General features: G+C 48.1%; 1 pseudogene; it reads right to left on the reverse strand.

Annotated features, from left to right (window-relative positions):
• Window positions 1-11,381: 11,381 nt before the first annotated feature.
• On the reverse strand, window positions 11,382-12,143 carry LOC105531152 (annotated as a pseudogene).
• Between the last annotated feature and the right edge of the window lie 4,000 nt (window positions 12,144-16,143).

The following is a 16,143-nucleotide window of genomic DNA, read 5'->3' on the forward strand; positions in this document are numbered from 1 at the left end:
AACAGTAATAATTTAAGCAATCCAGGGCTGCTATGGCAGTTTCATGGTTTTGGAGACCCAGACTCCATCCACTTTGTTGCTCTGCCATTCTCAATCCACAACTTTCACCATGTGGTTCAAAACGGCTGCTTTGGAGCCTGCCATCACATCACTATATTAACCTACAGGAAGAGGCAAAGTGGAAATTGAAGAAATGTCATTTCCATTCAGGACAGGCTGACCCAGAGCTGGTACATGTCACTTCCCCACATATCCCATTGATAGAACTTCTTCTTGCAGCCACTTCTACTTCTGCAAGGAGTCTGGGCAATGCAGTCTTAAGTTCTATCACTGAGGGACATGAGGAGAGTGCATTATTGGGGGTAACCAGTCAACTTGGCCACAGGGAGGAGCCAATCCCAGGCATTCAGAATACTGGAATGAACTTGGCCTGGGCATGTGGGGATGAGGGACTGAGTCTGCAAGGAGCTCGTATAGAGTATCTCAGAGGGAAACCCTAATGGAGAAGTGGTGGACACAGGGTCTTGATTACTAGGCAGGGCTCCAGAGATTATAAGAGGACCTTGGTGAACTCACAGAATTCTGCGCCTGAGCTTTGATTTATAAATAGACCTGCTTCTGATACGTTGAAGTCTTTAAAATTGTACTCTCTTTTAAATTAGCCTGGGAGAGAGAGGTCAACAGGGGTTTGCAACTTTAAAAAACCTTGTTAGTCCTTTCACAACTCAGAGAGTTCTTTGGTCAAATAAAGAGTTACTTGTCCATTGATCTTTTCTTGTAAATCCCACATCTGGTACACCTTTTTGGATACAAGATTATACACCTGTGTGATGACTTTTACTGCTGGGAAGGATCTGCTGTGGATATCTGTTATTTCATTTTATCCTTACATCAAAGTTATGAGATCAGCGTATGATCCCTGTTTGAAAGACATAGAAACTGAGGCTTGGGGATTTGTTCAAGGTCACCCAACCCCTTTTGCGGTGAAGCTAAGTCTTTTGTCTCTTTGCACTGCACCTCTCAAGAAACAATTGGCTATCTGTGGCAACATGTCCGAAAATATGGAACAGTAGAACACTAGACCTTCATCTGGACCTATGAGAGAAAGAAAAAAATCTGTAGTCAAATAAGACTGGGAAATGAAGCATATTTATCTATCTCCACTTGGAGATTCACAGACCACAGGAGAATATTAATAGTTTTGATGAATCCTGCAGGCTTTAAGCCATTGTTGGTTTAAACCATTGTTGTTTAAATGTCTCTCTCTGACAAGGTTCCTTCAGCTGAAAAGGGTAAGAGGTTGACCGCTAGGTCACTCCAGGTAAAGTCTTGGATTGTTGGAGCAAGTTGCTTAACATCTCTGTTGGGGTTTTGGGGAAAGGATAAACAGTACTTTGGTACTTCCCCCACTTAGTTCAGAACAAATTGGGAGATTGCTGGAGAGGTCATTCAGATGAAGATCAAAATATCAGCACCTCTGACACGTGCTATTCGGACAGGGATGCTCGGGTCCCTGGGAGGATGGGCTCAGCATATCTTCTGAGTCAGCTAGGCTTAGGCTTTTCCACCCTGACGCAGAGCCAACAGGCTCACTGCAGGCCCACCCTAAGAGGCTGGGCCCAGTGCACCTCTTAGCAGGCAGGCAGATCCCCTGGGGGGAACTCTGAGCGGTAGAACTCTTTCACCCAAACTCACCATTCAGGTAAGTTGCTGCTCCTCCCAACATGCTCCCACTCCTGGTTTCCTTACTTGGCACATGGAATTAATGAAACCCATGGTTTCTGTCTACCAAGGTAGTTATGGGGGTGCCACAAACGGCAATGGGGAAATACACTGAAAAATATAAATTGTTCAATTACTTTATTCAGGTATCAGTTCTCATACTCTTCTTATAAGGCTGATAGCTATGTTAAATCATTAATTAATTCATTCATTCATTCAACAAAGAGTTCATTTTTGAAGCACAGCCTAGGTGCTGGGAGATAAAGCACAGCACTTCTGCTCAAGGAGAAAGAAAACGTTGAACTCCTGTAGCCCAAGCCCCTGTCTGCAGATGAGGAAGCAAAGTTCAGAATAATCAGGGCCTCCCCCGGGAGCTGGGTTGGCTGGTGCGACAGAGCCACCACTCACCTCCAGCTATGTCATGCTCCGTCCCACCTCTGTGCCTTTGCCACTCTGCCTGACACCTTAAAGTCCCTCTCCACATCTCTCCCTCCACCCAAATTCTGCCTATTCTTAGAGACTAGCTCCAGGCCCATTTCCCTGATGAGCCATTATATATTTTGGTCCCCCTTTGCTTGGAACTCACTGAGTCCTTACTATCTGCTGTGCTCATCTTAGCACTTGATTTTCTCCAATGGTTTTACAAGGCTATGTGTCATCTCCTCACTTACTGCTCTCCGCCCCATCTCAGGTGCAGGAGGGGTTGGGGAGGGCTGTTGGCTGATGGTCTGCTGATGGATTTAGCCAGCCAGGGAAGGTGGCAGGCTGACGAGGATCTCATTTTCCCCTTTCGCTGACATGTTCCTAATTTGGCTTTATGAGATTTTCCTGGGGTGTCAGCTGTGCTGTTTGGAGCTGGGCTGCAAAGGGCAGAATGTCCAGTGGCAAGGGGAATGGCATGTGGGAAGGGCTTGGCAGAGGGCAGGGGTGTCTGCCGCCTTTCCCAGCCTCCAGCAGGGTCTCGGAATGTTCTGGCCCACTTTGGAGTCTTAAAAGGACATGTTGGGATAAAAAAAACACTTACAGAGATTTTTGGAATGTGGGCCACAGAAAGAACATAATGGAAGGCCAAGGCTAAGGTCCCCCGAGGAGAATCACACGAGACCTGAGGAGGGGCTGGGGCCGGGTGCGTGAGGACACGTTCTCATGGGATGCCATCTCATAATGAGTGCCGACAGGACAGCTGGCCCCAAAGTGGCATTCTCCAGAAATGACTGCACTACCCTGGGTTTTGTCTCTTTGTGGCCTGTTACAGACCACTACCCCATGCCTCAGTTTTCTTGTCTGTAAAAAGGGACAATTGGACTTCATCAGAGGCCACACAGTAGTCTTTTCTTTCTAAATTTGAATACTTTCTATATTTAAAATGGGAATATTTTACATTATCAATGTATTTTCTGGCTCTTCTTAAAAAAGAAAAAAAAAAGAATATCCAGAAATCCTGTGCGTGCTCAGCAATGATCTGTGTGGCAGTCATCCCCCAAGTCCTGGCTGTCCTTTTCCTTGGTGTGACCTTGTGTCCCCAGTGGGCATTCAGGCTTGTCCCCAACCCTTGCCCTGGCCACACACTTCCTGGGGTTCCTTCCAGCATAGGCATCTGTGGTTAGGAGTGGACAGTGGGACGGGAGCTCACTGGGACAAGCAGTGCCTAAGGGTCCGGGCCCTGGGTGCTTAGCACGGCGCCTTCACTGACCCACTGAGTGACCCTGGAGAGCCGCCTCCTCCGTGCCTTCATTTTCTTCATCTATTAAAAGAGGGAGGTGGTTGAAACCATCAATAAGATCCTTTCAAGCTCTCACTTTTGATTCAGGCAAAAATGCCATTTGCCTGAATGAAATGGAGCTGTGATTTCAATGCTGTGGAATGCGGCCGTCCCAGCCCTTGAAAACTTCATGATGGAGAGTGAGAGGGAGAGGAAGGAAAAGAAGGAAAGGGGGCCCTAGCTAGTAGTGAGGTCTGAGCAAGTATGTGGCTCAGGCAGACCTGCTCAGGCTGCTGGTGGGGTTGAAAGAAGCAACCTAGTCTCCTGGAATTCCTTCCAAGTCAAGGTCTTAGAATGCCTCCAACCCCACCCTTTCCAGAAGCCCAGGGCTCTGGGTTAAAGCTGAGGGTGTACAAATCAAACATTCACAGGAGTAGAGGCACAGCCAAATTTTTGGTCTACTCCGTGCCAATGGAGACTTCCTAATAAGTAACCAGACTGAGGGAGAGTGGTGGGTCACCATGTGAGCAAGAGGGGCCCGTCCTGGGTGTCAGGAGACTCTGTGGTCCCTCCAGCTCTTTCCTAATGAATATTATTTTATTTATTTGAACTTCAATATTATTGACACCTCAATATTATAAAACAAATATTATTTTATTTATTTGGACCTTATTTATTTCTCATTTGTCAAAGCTTGAAGCAAACAAGTAATCAAGTTAACCTGTTCTACCTGATTCCTAAGATGAAAAACATTAGAGAACAGAAGCCAAATTCTTGGAAAGGAATGAATGTCCCACCAGGTGGCTTGTGGCATTTCTTAGGAGAGTCCTCTCTGTGGTTTCTGTATCACATTTTCTCTGGGACAGTCGCCCTTGCTCAGTACCACTGGGGGCCTGCCTGGTTCAGCCTCAGCAGACAGAGAGCTCCTCACTGAGCCTTCCAATCAGAGGGGCCCTCCCAAGCGGAGACCTAAAGAAATACACACCACTCAGGGATGCAACACAGCCCACACACTGCTAGCTCTGTGGTCTCCTGAACCTGTACAGCATCCTCACTGCCTGGGGTACTGAAGAAGGTGGGCAAGATGTCCCCTAGCTGCTGAGGAGGACCCCCAGCGGGGCCCCAGAATCTTGAGAGGCCTTGGCAATACAGCCCTCTTCTGCAGGCAGTCCTTGGCAAGCCGGACATGGTGAGCTACAGAAGAAGTTTAAAGATCTGTTAGAGGCACAGATGCGTCTCAATTCACAGGCAGTACTGTGAAGAGGCCTAGAGGGATGCTGGACTTAGGGGCCTGGCTTTGAAGTCCTGTCCTGATGACAGGGTACTGGTGGCCAGTTATTTCGTTTCCCTGAACCCCCAGTTTCTGCACCTGTGTAATGGGGAAACATGCCTGCTGGCTCCCACACAGCATTGTCGTGAGAAGAGATGGAAGAAGGTAGTTTTCAGTCTAGTTGGCGAACTGCTGCCAATGGGAGCATGGAGTTGAGCAGGTAAACTTTCTTTTTTTTTTTTTTTTTTTTGAGACGGAGTCTTACAGTTTCACTCTTGTTGCCCAGGCTGGAATGCAATGGCACAATATCGACTCACTGCGTCTTCCACCTCCTGGGTTCAAGTGATTCTCCTGCCTCAGCCTCCCAAGTAGCTAGGATTATAGGCATGCACCACCACTCCCAGTTTTTTTTTTGGTTTTTTTTTTTTTTGTATTTTTAGTAGAGATGAGGTTTCTCCATGTTGGTCAGGCTGGTCTCGAACTCCCAATCTCAGGTGATCAGCCCACCTCGGCCTCCCAAAGTGCTGGGATTACAGGTGTGAGCCACCGTGCCCAGCAGCAGGTGAACTTTCAATGGGAGCAATGGTATGATGGAAATGCCTGGGTAGAAAGGGGCTGAGAATAGGGGAGGGAAAGAGAATCGGCTGAATGGAGACCCTGTCCCATCTCTATCCCATGGAGGCTGTCAGTAGGGGAAGTAAGAGCCGGGGCTCTGGGCTCTGCAACCAGGCTGGCCTAAGTTCACATCCAGGTCCTGCTGCGGAGAACTACACAGCCCCAGGGAAGCTGTTGTACCTCTTTTAGCTTTCATTGCCTCTCTGTAAAACGGGGACAATATTCAGACCTCACAGAGTAGTTTGCAAGACTAAAATGAAAAGGGATAACATACATAAAATGTCTAGTGCAGAGACAGCACACAGTAGATGCTTCATACATGTAGCTGCTAGTATTTTCAACAACATTTTGCTGTGGCTTACTTCCTCCAAGCAGGCAGTTATAGGCAGTCCCCAACCTGGGGACAGGGAAGATGTGAGATGCTTCCTGGCTGAGGCAGGAATGACTTCAGCATCAGGTTCTGCCCGTGGCTGGAGCTCTGTGCTGCTGCCCTGATGGCTTCCTTGGTGTTGGGGTGTCTGTCCTGCCTTGACCCCCGGCCCTGGCATCCCTCATTCCTGACCTAACCTATTCCTTCTTGACTCCTAGGCCTGGCCTCAACCATCTGCTTTTCAGCCTGCCTTGGTGGTGAGTGAGAGGAACTTGGAATCCAAGGCCCTCAATACCCCAGCCTCGAAGGAATCCGTGGAGGCTTACGGGTCTGTATAAAGCCAGTCTAGGGCTACCTGAGGTGATGCCTGTCCTATATCCCCTAACTTCCACCCTGCACGCAGAAATGAACTCACAGCTGATTTCTTCCCACCTGAAATTGCTCCTGCAGGCAACCCCAACAGGATCACTTTGAATCCCTATGAGCTACTCCTATAGCATCCAGACCAAGGGCACAGGTCAGCTCTGAAGGGTCTGAAGAATTGAATGGGAGGGATCCACAAAGCCAGAGAATGGGCTGGGGCAGCCTGTCTCCTCATCTGCACTCACTCACCTGGATCGAGAAAGCAGAGACACTACAGCTGGGGTAGAATAAGACCTGATCCTGAGTTCCCTCCCTTTGGCTACACCACTCTTTCTCTCTGCAAGAAAAGAGAGAGAGAAAAGGTGAATTAAGTACACATCTGAGCCAGGTATGAGCAAGAGGCTGTTTCCGGGCCTCCTTCTCAGAAATACGTGTTCATGCATCACCTCTGTCCTCAAGTTTATATCGGTGGCTGCTTCTATCTGGTGGGAAGGTAGAGGGGAGGGGTGGTCTTCTTGTGAGGCTACACGCAGACGTGGGGAGCAGTGTGGAGAGGCTGACCAGGCTCGGCAGGCCAGCAGCACCCTGGGATGGCAGGCCTGGGCAGGGCTGGTGCCATGGCAGCCGGCTTCAGGCCCATATCTCCAGTGAAGGCCCTCAGAAAGCTTCTGAGCCCACATGAGGTGACTGGACTGGCTACAAGGAGCTGTGTGAGTAGGAATTGGCCAGGAAAAGTGAGCCTCTATTGGGCAAATTCTGGTCCCAGGCCTGGCTGGATCTTGCTGTGAGTGAAAACTGATTCTCTGAGTCTGGGCTGCAGAGAGAGAGAGAGAGAGATCAGTGACAGGGAGCTTCCCCAAAGGCGTGCATGGCTTCATCACAGCAAATCCTCAGGGTGCCCAGGGAGCGCCCACTTCCCTACAGCCTTGTTGACATAGAACATGACATCCTCCTTCTCTTCCTCCCTTTTCATCTTTGTCAAGGCCATATCATTGTTGTTTTACTTTGTACTTGTTTGCTTTTTACTGTAGTTGTAAGTATTTTTTTCGTGTTTCTTGGCCACTCCTGTGACTTCTGTGAATTGCTTGCTCATCGAGACTGACCTTTCTGTGCTTGTTTTTGCTTTCTCTTCCCTGGATGAAGTAGTTCCTGACTGAATGATGACTAAGAATTGGGCGAGAATGTGAACATCCTACCTTCCAGAGGTGCCTAAGATGGAAGGAAATGGGCCAGTTGGCCTGAAATTCTGGGAGTACACCAGCCCCCACTCCCTACAGGAAGAGGGGAGGGACAGTTTTCCTTTGAGAGTTTTATTGGGAGATTGAACAACCAATATAGACAAGTATCATTGGCTGAGTCAAATGATTCTGGTGGTTTCTCTGATGCCCAGATTCCATGAGAGATGGGGAATTTGGAGACCCAACTCAGATATGGCTCAGCTTCTAGACCTGAGCTAGGACCTGCCCTGGAATTAGCTAGGGAGACTCTCAGAGTCAGGGAGGCAGAGGAGAAGCCCACTCTCTCTGCTCCTGGAGCAAGTGTGAGGATCCCTCCACGTGGAGCCTGGCACGCCCCCATCCCAGCTCCACGCACCCCTGTGGCCCCCTGCACATTCCCTGTCCGTTTACCTTTCCCTTGACGTTTTCCTGCTTCAGAAACGTGGACCACCAGAGCTAGAGAGGTCCTTAAAGATCTCCCATAGGGCAGGAGCTGAGCAAAAAGAGAAAAAGTGAGAACTAAGATGAGCTCACGTCCATATGAGCACATTAATAGACTTGTGAAAAGTTAAATATATGCATGCAGTATACCTAAAAACAAAGTGATTATTATTTTCTTACAAAAGATTTCCTTCCTCCAAATTGTCCCATTAGACCTGTTTGTTAAAGAATGGTGATGTGGTGTTGGGGACTCCATGTGTGCATCCCCCTGAAATTCATATGCTGAAATCCTTATCTCACTGTGATGGCATTGGGAGGCGGGGCCATCGGGAGATAATTAGGTCAGGAGGGCGGGACCCTCAAGAATGGGATTCGTGCCTTTGTAAAGGGGACCACAGAGGGCTCTGTAGTTCTCTTTCTGCCATGTGACCGCAGCAGTCTGCAACCCGGAAGAGAGCTGCCATGCCAGAACCTTGCCATGCCAGCATCCCGATCTTGGACATCTGGCCTCCAGCACTGTCAGAAATAAATGCTGATTTTATAAGCCACCTACTCTATGGCACTTTGTTACAGCAGCCCAGACTAAGACATAGGGGATGGGAATCTTTTCATCCATCCCTATTTTGCAGAAGGGGAAACCGAGGCCCCGAGCAGGTACACAATTGCTACACACAGCAAATGTCATTTGATCCTGAATTTTCTGCCTTTGGATTCAGGTTCCTTTTATGACATCTGGCTCCAGTAAGTGTACAGCCCGGAGCTGCTTCTTGCCTATAGGAAATATTCTTCAGGATTGATAAAATAAATCAGAAAACAGGCTGTGTTAGCAAATGCACAGCCAAAGGAGTATTTCCATTTCACTCTGACCTCCTTCAATAGGTCGCCATTTTCAGCCGGCTGGAAAATTGTCCCTTTTTCCTTTATTATATGTATTTACATGTATGTGTATATATATACACACGTATGTGCGTGTGCACGCACATGCACATTTTGTATATGGTATAAATATGAAATTGTATATGTTTGTATATAATTATAAAGTATATACATGAAATTGTATATGTATATACACACACAGATGTAACTTTGGGAATTTCTTTTCAAGTCTTGTATGCAATCACTTCAAAGCTGACACACATCACACGGAGTAGAGTCAGGCAGAGAGGGAGGGGCTTGAGGGTGGTCCCAGAGCTGGTGTCAGAGTGAAGACCTAAGTACAGGTCTGCAATCTTCCCTTCTCACTGAGATGCCTCAAAAGACCTTTTTTTTTTTTTTTTTTTCCTTAGAAACAGAATGCTAGCTTTCTGACAGGACTACCCTCCCATTCCAACATATTCTCCCTCAGGTTCTCTCTTTTCACTCTCAATGTGCTTAGAATCTTCCCAGTCTTGATTACTGGACACAGCTTTATCCTTTCAAGAGTGCTTTTCCACTGGATGTCTCATTCGGATGTCACAGTGCTCCGGGGGGCTGGGGCCAGGCCCAGGGATGCCACTTCCACGGGGGCTGATACCCTGAGATGCCAGGAACGCTGACAGTCACCTAGCACGTCAAGGTCAGAACTTTAAGACTTCTGACTACAAAATCAGTGCTCTCTGCCCCTCTCCAGCAGATGTGTGGGTGGGTGTGGGAGGCGGCTGGGGAGGTGGTGCTGAACTCCAGCACTCAGCAAGCTTCCTTGGAAGGACCATGCAAGGCCGAGCTCTGGGTGACGCCCAGGCGGGGGAGGGATGGGGAATGTGTAGAAGCCCAAGCTCTCAAGCCACTGCAGACCAGCTGGGCAACCCCTCCAGTAGCGGCCATCCTCCACCCCTCCCTAACTGGGTGGACGCATCTGCTGGCTGAACCCAACCTCATCAGAACTGTGGGGGTTTCTGGGGTGATAAATCTTTATTTTCCAGGGTTGTCCTGAATGTGCTACTCCGCTGAACAAAACCATTTCTTCATGGGCTGTTTCTCCTAATTGGCTGGTGGTGCTGCCTGCCCTTGGCAAAATCAGGACAGTTATCTTTGCAGCCTGCTCACTCCCTTTGGCCCAATAAGCCCACCCAGTGTCCTCACAGTGCCCCAATTCTCCGACTCCTGGTACCTTGTATCAGGCCCCCACCCCAGCCAACGCAGCCACTCTCAACATCTCACTACATCTCCACGAAGTTGCAGATAAAGATAAAATTCACAATAAAACCAAAAACTGAGCCTTGTAGGTACCAAGTGCCAGATTCAGATTGATGTCTTGGAACAGATAGCAATCCCAAAGCAGGTGAAGGTGGACTGAGAAAAACGTAGTCACAATTCAGCTCACAGAGTTCCCTGACTCTCTTCATACACTGAGGACTGCTGTGTCTCTGGATACATCCCCCATGTCCTTTTCACCATCATGCCACTCTCTTTCTTTTTGATTAGCCTTGCCAGAGATTTGTCTATTTCACCAGTCTGCTCAAGAAATAAGTTCCAGCATTTGTATCTCAACTCTTTTTCCTGTCTCTCATCTTTTTTCTCATAATTATCACCCCTTTCTCCTTTCCCTTTGTATCCCAAGAGAGGTGGCCAATTTTTTCTCTACCTTGCTGATTTGTTTTTCTGGGTCATCAAGTCTATTTTTTATTACTTACTTCCAAAGTGGTTTTTAATTTAAATATTAAGATTTTAGTTACTTTGTAATTCTCCCATTTCTCACCTATCTCCCTTTTTATATTACCTTGTTGCTTCATTTTGAAATGAAATATATATTATCTCCCTAAGACTTTCTGCTCCTTTTTCAAGTGAATGGTGTATCCTCTTTTATTGAGCTCCCTGGAAAGATGGGCACATGCTCTTCTCAGGTCTGCAGCTTGGGGCAGGTGTGAGGGCTCCCAATTAGCCTCTGGCTCCTGGTTTGTCTGGTCTGTGCTGACTTGGGGGCCTTAACCACCACCTGAGCCTCTGACACTAAGCTGCTGTGGGGCAAGGGTGTCTTCCCAGCATGCTCTGGTTGTCATAGTTTCTCCCTTTTCTCCAGCTCCAGCCGGCTGGTGAGAAGGACACTTCCCACAATGCATTGCTCACCTGACCCTGCCTTTCTGTCTTCTGTAATCTGTAGTTTCTGACTTCGTTGTAGACAGATGGTGCAAAAGATGAGGAGTGCTGTGATGGAGAGAGGTAATAAGATTTCTGCTTCAAAGGACAACTCTTAAGAGGCAGAGAGGAGTGGCTGGGCTTGTTTCTGGTGGATCAGACACACGGACAGCCCAGATGGGAGCATAGATGTGAAGCCCCTTCTTCTTTTCCAAGTAGGCCTCTAATGGAGGGTTTTTGGGGTAGGCAGGTGAGATTGCTGGGTATTTGCCCCTTTGTCTACATTCCTGACATTCTGGTGAGAAGTTTTGTTTTGTTTTGTTTTGTTTTTCTAGGCAAGAACCTTAATGAACTGTTACTGACAACGTTAAAAAAAAACTGTATAATATATACAAAATTATCATTTTATGTCAGGAGAAAATTTATCATGTCGGCAACAGAACATGTCTGCCGACCTCCAAGTGGCTGGCATAGTGCATCCACCCTGTGACAGGCCCACTGGGACTGTGGTGAACATGCCTGTACCTCAGTACAAAGTCCCCTTTCCCTGAGAAATGTATAGAAGGAGAGAGGAAGAACATGTACCCAGAAGGAAGAGGGAGAGGCTGGGGGCCCTGTACCCTGAGCTCAGAACTTCAGGGGGATGACCGGCCAGTACTTGGGCTGCTTTTGGTCACAGTGCTTGTCAAAGCTCAACTGCACTGCAGCCTCCATGGCCTGGATCTTGGTGGCACTGTCCCCGTACAAACGCTTCATCTCGGCCTGGGACACTGCTCACTAGGCCTCTCAGTTGGGGTCTCTACCGACCAGCAGGTGTTGCAGTACAGGTCATGGTCAGCATTCACATAGCTGTCCAGGCACTCTGCATCCAGCTGCTGTCACTGCCATCGTTCTTCTCTGTACCTCTCGGTCTCTGCAGAGTACTGGCGGAGCTCTTTGGTGATTTCCATATTGCTCAGGTCACATTCTACCTCTGCATCTAACTCAATCTCCATCTCTTCCTCTTTGGACAAAGCTTGGTCTTCTCTTGTGGATGCCTGGACTCTACTGCTGTCATGTGGATGCTGCCCAGACCCTCTGAAATGTAAAGAACTGCAGGGGGAGTCCTGCTAGGCCACATGATGGCCATAGAAGGACGAAGGATACGCAGCTTAGTTAGCGTAACAGCTTTGGGGAAGAAGTGCAGGAGGGAAGTACCATGGAAGACTGAAACAGGATTTCACAGCCTTACTGTAGGCCTTTGTGGTGGCTTTGCATCCAAGCCATTGCTTGATGATAATGTTGCCAGCATCTCGCATATACTGGATGAGAATACCAAGGCCTGGCAGCTTTCAATGTTGATGCCTTCACCGCTGCCATCTCTGATTGTGAAAGTTCAAGTGGGTGCCGAAACTCATGGGTTCGCAGCTTGCAGATCCTGCGTGGTAACCGAGCAAGGGCCTAGTTTTCCTTCCTTAGTGAGAAGTTTTAAAGATTCCCTGGTCACTCACTGTTTTGAGCTAGATGTCTTATGAATCAGTAGTTAGCACACAGTTATTGCTTACCCCTCCCTCACATTCATTTCTTCATTATCTAACAACAGTTCCTGATTGGACTTGGGGTCAAGCCCTCTCTTAGCCCAGGTGGCTTGGGTGGGGGTTCTGGAGGTAGAGCACATGACCCTGACCTAAGCCAATCATCACTTCTCATTTCCAAGGCCACAGCAATTAGTTCAGGGGTGGGCATGTTACCAGAGGCTGGTACAATCAGAATGAAGGTCAGGACTTTTGTGGAAAGCAGGCTCAAGTCTCCCTGCTAGACTTGAACCTTCAGGCTTATTAAATGAGCCTTGGATGGTACCTTGAGCTTGAGAATAAAGCTGAGGACTGGAGAGAGGTCATATACTGCAGACAGCACAGAACCCCTGATCCAGCCTTGCCTGAAGCTGGCCCTACCCTTTGATCTTTTAGTAATAGGAACTAATAAATTTTCTTTTATGTTTAAACACATTTGGGTCAGATTACAAGTTAACCGAAGTAGAATGAGTCCTCACTGATACAAGTATGATCAGTGAAAAAAAGAGACCAAATATAATAAGGAAGATATATTCCTTAATATTTACAGTTTGGAAGGCAAAGAGGTTAAAGGGGACCATGCTCATGTCCCCATGGAGTCCATGGAGTCACAACCAAGCACTCGTGGAGGGATCTGGGTGCCGGCATCTCCAGCCAGCCCTGTGACAGAGATCTGAGGAGTTCTCCTTAGAGCTTCTCAAGGAAATCCTTCTTGATGCAATAAGATGCACACTTGGGGAAGCTATTCTCTCCGGACAGGGCATATAACTTGAGGGCAGAAATTGTTTCAAAACGTTTTGACATGTTCCTGAATGGCATGTCTATGGGAGAACAGAAAAGGGACTGTGGTATGTTTGAGGCTTTCTGTGACCTGGGGGTAGGTGTCAGGGAAGCTTCCAAACTCTCCCTAGAGGCCAAACCATGGCTGCCTGAGAGACTGGACGGTGGGCACTCAGGCCCCACTGGGCAGGGTCACCAGTGTGTCATGCTTGTTGTCACCCTTGGCTTGTTTGTTCTCCTCCACCAGGAATTCTGTGGGGCAGGGGATTGCACACTGCACACATCACAGCTGCTCATCCAGGGCTCTTGTGGCACTTGCTTCATCTTGAGTGGCACAGAGCACAGAGCAAGCACCGTGGAGTGTGGAAAGACCACACCCTGAGTCACCACGGACTGTTGCCCTGGACATAGAACCCCAGGGGAAGGCACTTAACACTGGTTATCCCCGTGCATCCAGGAAGCTAAATGGTAGCCAAAAAAAAAAAAAAAAAAGTTATAATGCAGTCAGGCTGGACCAGGCAATTCCTGCATGTGCAAGTTTGTGTGTGTGTGTATGTTTTGGAAGTCATACCAGATGTTGTCTTTCCTTGTGACATTTGGTATCTTTTTTCTACAGCTGTGTTCCATTATGTTCTAGTTCTTGAAAAAGGCAGCGAGGCAACATGTATACAATGAAATTTATTTGGGAAATGATTTATGTGTATTACAGTCCTCTCTTAGAAGATCACAAAGTACATTAGCATATTAAAGGATCTGAGAAGTCCTGTAATAAAGGAGCCTTTATTGAATGATCATGGAACTCGTTGTGGGTGGATCATTTGCATACTGGATGGAATGGGGTGTGAGGCTGACTGTGCAGAGGGTGACTAGTCCCTGAAATGTAGATAGGGGCCACCTAGAGAACGGTGGAGAATCGGGCATGAATGGGTGAACTGGACAACTGGGCTACGCATTTCAGCCCCAGAGCACTTAAAGCATAAGGTAGATTGTAAGATCCTGGAGTTCATCTGGCTTAAATACCTCCTTGAGAGGGACCTCAAGGTCCGTAGAGAACTGAGTTACTCGTGATCACCAGTCAGAGCTCTTGGCTGGACAACATAGATGCCAATGCTGGATACCTAGGGAGAATGAGATTTGATGGAAGGATATGGGGAAGGCCACGGAACCCACTGGAAGGCTGGAGAACCAGGTCCAGAAAACAAGCAGAAGCCAAGGGAAAGTGGGCTGCTAAGAGCATAGCCAGATCATGCCACGAAATCTGATTAGCCCACTTCAGCTAGGGCCCATGATGCATCAGAAATGGACCCATGGCTCTGTGTGTCCTTCCCAGTGGGGACAGGTGATTGGCTGAGCACAGACTGCGTTCCCCGCCCTGGCTGTTAGGGTCTGGGAGAACAGGTGGAAGGCTTTTATGGCTTCTGCAGCTGAAGCCTGGAGCCCGTCTCTCCCAACGACTCACACAGGAAGGAAGCCCCCATTTGGTTGGGGGCAGAGTGAGGTTACAAAGCCCATCTCCTGTCTTGCAGTTCAGATCATGCAGCCAAGGGTACTCTTTTACAAAAGTGTTTAAAATCTTGATTTAATCAGCAACATGGACCTTGCAGAGTTCCTGCTTCCATGATAGAAGGATATGAACTATTTGAAACATTCACATCTACTGCTCTCCTTGGGGATTCCTACCCTCCTTTCATTCTTTACTCACTAGCCTCGTGGTAGAGTAACTACAGCAGAAATGCAGAGTGAGAGAGAAATAAATACCCAGCTTTTGAAACCTATGGCAGAGACAATAGCTTGAGAGTCTCAAAATCCTGCTTTTGAGAATCCAAATCCTGACACACAGAACTCAGGAGGACTAGTGTATGATTTGTTAAGCTACTTTTTCCCACCTACTAAGTCTACATTAATGACTCCCTGAGCAAAGAAAAAAAAAAAAGTCCTTAGAAGGAAAGAGAGTTAAAGGCTGGTATGAATCCCTGGGAATGGTCCTGCCTACACGTTCCATCCCCTCAAGCTCTGAAGTTGAGGGGATGATAGAATCTCCAATAGTTTAGGGGATCAGAGAGAAGAGAGATGGTACCCCTACTCCGTGGGGAGGCTGGAAGCTCCATAGAAAAGTCCCAGCATTCAGCATCGTGAGGGACCAATAGACAGGCAGGAAGTAACCTCCTGGGGGTCCAGGCTGCATCACAAGCCCTCATCCCCCCAGTATTGTGTAGCAAACAACAGAATGTGTCTGAGTGTATCTGATGGTCCTGACAGCCAGAACACCTGGAGGGCCTTGAGTCTGGGGTGGTGGGATGTGAGAGCAGATGCAAGTGTGGACCAAGGGCAGGAATGAGGACTCCCCACCAGTCCACAAGGTGCGGCCGTCGCCAAGGACTAGCTGGGCAATGGCCAGTCCAGTGGCAGCCGGGGTGGACAGGTGATGGCAGAGAGCCAGGTGTGCGCCCCTGGATGACTTGATGTGATGTTTTCTCCACTTCAACTGAAAGTACCCTCTGGGAGAAGGCGAGAAGGGGAAAGCCTTGAATCAACTTGAATGGCAGTCCTGCTAAAAGTGGAATAGGGGATCAAGGGAGAAATTAGATTTTTCTTTAAAAAATATCTGAATGTAGCCTGTGACATTCATTCTGATATAATATAAACTGTAGTTTATACATAGAGTTAAAACTAGTCCACAATATTTTCTTTAGAAAGGTTGCAAGCACCTGATTTTCCTTACCTACATCCTACGTCAAAGTTAAAATGATTGGCAGCATGTTGGCAGTGATTTCCCGTAAAATAGGGCTGGCACTGCTGGTTGCCTCTGGGCCCAAGCCCACCAGCCACTGAGTGCCCAGAAGCAGCCCCTGTCCCTCCTGAGGCTGGGCCTCCTGGGTTGCACCCGCAGTGAGTCACGCTCATTCCTGGCTTGGTGATCGTAAACACTGGAGGAGACGACGCAGATGAGAGTCTTTTGAAAATCTTAAACCTCTGCCTGTGTCTGTGGGACTTCGGTCAAGCCTTCCCTTGGGGCTTAGTTTCCTCATCTGTAAAATGAGGTCACCTTTGCTGCC

This window comes from Mandrillus leucophaeus, unplaced genomic scaffold (genome assembly GCF_000951045.1).
Source record: "Mandrillus leucophaeus isolate KB7577 unplaced genomic scaffold, Mleu.le_1.0 Scaffold12, whole genome shotgun sequence".
Classification (NCBI taxonomy): Eukaryota; Metazoa; Chordata; class Mammalia; order Primates; family Cercopithecidae; genus Mandrillus; species Mandrillus leucophaeus.